This window comes from Lagenorhynchus albirostris, chromosome X (genome assembly GCF_949774975.1).
Source record: "Lagenorhynchus albirostris chromosome X, mLagAlb1.1, whole genome shotgun sequence".
NCBI lineage: Eukaryota > Metazoa > Chordata > Mammalia > Artiodactyla > Delphinidae > Lagenorhynchus > Lagenorhynchus albirostris.
In genome coordinates this window covers 87,728,530-87,732,070 of record NC_083116.1, presented here as the reverse complement: position 1 = coordinate 87,732,070, position 3,541 = coordinate 87,728,530, and the positions used below count along the sequence as shown (strand labels likewise).

Genomic DNA, 3,541 nt, shown 5'->3' with positions numbered 1-3,541 from the left:
TCGGGCTGCTGAGTGCCGGTTGTCACTGATCCTCTGTGCGGGAATCTCTCCTCTTTGCCCTCCGCACCCCTGTTGCTGTGCTCTCCTCCACGACTCGGAAGCTTTCCCCCTCTGCCTCCCGCAGTCTCCACCCGCGAAAGGGCTTCCTAGTGTGTGGAAACCTTTTCTCCTTCACAGCTCCCTCCCACTGGTGCAGGTCCCGTCCCTATCCTTTTGTCTCTGTTTATTCTTTTTTCTTTTGTCCTACCCAGGTACGTGGGGACTTTCTTGCCTTTTGGGAGGTCTGAGGTCTTCTGCCTGCGTTCAGTAGTTGTTCTGTAGGAGTTGTTCCACGTGTACATGTATTTCTGGTGTATCTGTGGGGAGGATGGTGATCTCCGCGTCTTACTCTTCCACCATCTTCCCCTATCTCTCCCTACAATACAGTATTGTTAACTATACTCACCCTGTTGTACATGAGTTCTCTGGAATTTATTCATCTTATAACTGAAATTTTGTACACTTTGACCAACATCTCCCTATTTCCCCTACACCCAGTGCCTGGTAACCATCAGTCTACTCTCTGTTTCTATGAGTTTGATGTTTTTAGATTCTACATATAAGTGAGATCATATAGTACTTGTTTTTCTATGTCTGACTTTCTCATGTAGCATAATGCCCTCAACGTCAATCCACATTGACACAGATGGCAGAATTTAGTCATTTCTCATGGCTGAATAATGTTCTGTTGTATGTATATACCACATCTTCTTTACCCGTTCATCCACTGATGGACACGAAGATTGTTTCCATATCTTGGCTATTGTGAATAATGCTGCAATAAAATGGGAGTGTTGATATCTCTTCAATATCTTGTTTTCATTTCCTTTGGAAATATACAAAGAAGTGGGATTGCTGGATCATATGATAGTCCTATTTTTAATTTTTGAAGAAGCTCCATACTGTATTTTTAGTGGCTGCACCAATTTACATTCCCACCAACAGTGCACGAGGACTCCCTTTTCTCCACATCCTTGCCAACACTTGTTATCTCTTGTCATCTTGATGATAGCCATTCTAACAGGTGGAAGGTGACATCTCATTGTAGCTTTGATTTGCATTTCCTTAATAATTAGTGATGTTGAACATCTGTTCACGTACCTGTTGGCCATTTGTATGTCCTCTTTGGGAAAAAAATGTCTATTCAGGTCCTCTGCCCATTTTTAAATTACATTATTTGATTTTTACTATTGAGTTGTATGAGTTCCTTATATAGTTCATATAGTTGTATGAGTTCCTTATAGATTTTGGATATAAAACCCTTATTTTTTTGGTTTGCAAATATTTTTTCCCATTCCACAGCTTGCCTCTTTATTCTGTCAACTGTTTCTTATGTTGAGCAGAAGCTTTTTATTTTGATGTAGATCCACTTGTATATTTTTTATTTTCTTGCTTGCACTTTTGGTATCATACCCCCAAAGTCAGTATATTATACACCTGTAACATATAATGTTGTACAGCAACTATGCATCAATTAAAAAATTTTAAAAGAGCTAAGATTATAAAACTTCTAAAAAAAAGGAGAAAATCTTAGTGACCTTGGATTTCACAAAAATTTCTTGATTACAGCACAAAAAAACAAACTACAAAAGAAAAAAATAAATAAATTGAACTTCAAAATTAAAACATTTTGCTCTTTCAAAGACACTGTTAAGAAAATGAAGAGGTAAGTGAGAGCCTGGGAAAAAATAATTTGCAAAACACATACCCAACAAATGACTTGTAACTAGAATATATAAACAGCTCTGACAACCTAATAAAAGGAAGATCAACAGTGCTCATTTCAGTGATACAGAGAAGATTAGCATGGCCCCTGCACAAGGATAACATACAGATTCATGAAGCATTCCATATTTTTCAGTTATAAGGTAAATAAGTACTAGGGAGGTAGTGTACAGCATGATAAATATAATTATCATTGCTGTATGTTATATGTGAAAGTTGTTAAGAGAGCAAATCTTGAGTTCTCTTCACAAATACAATTTTTTTTCTTTTTCTTTTATTTTGTATCTGTATGAGATAATGGATGTTCACTAAACTTATTGGGGTAATCATTTCATGAAGTATGTAAGTCAAATCATTATACTGTACATCTTAAACTTATACAGTGCTGTATATTAATTGCATTTCCATCAAACTAGAAGGAAAAAAGTTTTTAATAGAAAAAAGCTCACAAAAAATAAATCTCCAGGTTCAGATGGTTTCACTGAAGAATTTACCCAACATTCAGAAAATAACACCAATTTTACATAATGCCTTCCAGAAAATGGAAGAAACATTACTTATTTTTAGACTAATATTACCCTGATACTTCTCTTTGAGTATCATTATATCTAATACATTTTCACTTATTTGGTATTACACATCTATTATGGATGAAGACAACCCGAGTAGGTCTGTCTCTTAGAACTGGCCTTATATACTGAACAAACACCCCCTGGGTGAAGACACAATAGGAGTGGCTCTATGCCTCCCCACCTGGCTTTTGCAGAAGTGACTCAACCATAATGACTTATGTATGTATCTCTGAAAACTGAAACTATGTGAAGCAAGCTGAAGAGGGACTAGCCTCAGCTTTGACCCTTTATCTCTGCACCATGTTGGGAGGGAGAAGAGGAAGACTGCTAGAGGGTCCTGTGGTTGGAACTTTTGCACTCAGGAGGGCAGTTTCTGAGGGTCTGGACACGATGTGGGTAAGGATTCCACATGACTGTAGACCACATGACGTGCTGGATGCCCCCCAGAGAGAATTCCTTTTGCTTTTGGTAAACCCTTGCCCCACTTTCCTTAGCCCCGCACCAAGTCATATTCCAGCATCTGGCAGGGGCTGCACCTTTACTCTTGGACAGCCTACCCTCGGCTCTGCATCAGAGATTTGCCTTCTGAGGAGATTACTGGCCTGAATTATCGACGGCCTGCTAAGGTCCCACTGGCAGTCGGCTGGCACTTCTGGATGAAACGGGTATTCTGTTTGGAAGACAGTGCCTGCTTGGGGGGGGGTGGTGACCAGACGTAAAAGACACCATTGCCCATGGCCTGAGACGATTTTAAAAGAGAATCTTGTGCTTAAGTTGTCCCAAACCACAAGCATCTACGCCTGGCACTCTTTTTTTTTTTTTCAGATGAGAGCATTTATTGAGCTAAGCCCCCTTCTTAGGACTTTGCCTGTACTGTCCGTTTCTTCAAGGGCCCTATGAGGTAGGTGCTCCCATTGCCCCATTTTGCAGATGAGGAAACTGAGGCACAGAGAGGTGTGTCACTGGCTCAAGGTAGAGTGGGGAACAGGTTCCTGCTCTGAGTCAGGAAGTCACCTACTCTATGGGAAGTGGTGGGGTTGGGCTCCAAGCCCACCCTGCTGTCGGCCGAGGCCTGGAGTGTGGTGTAAACCTGGGCTTCTTCCTGCGGGGGCTGGAAGGATGTGCCTGGGTGCAGTGCTGGGGCCTGGGAAGCTCCCAGGTTTGAGCCAAGATCACCCAGGCTATGCCCTCCCCACAGGCCTCAG

The 3,541-nt window shown here is 41.1% G+C and overlaps 1 pseudogene; it reads left to right on the top strand.

Annotated features, from left to right (window-relative positions):
• Positions 1-1,805: 1,805 nt before the first annotated feature.
• LOC132514133 (U6 spliceosomal RNA) lies at positions 1,806-1,897 on the top strand (annotated as a pseudogene).
• The last annotated feature ends 1,644 nt before the right edge of the window (positions 1,898-3,541 follow it).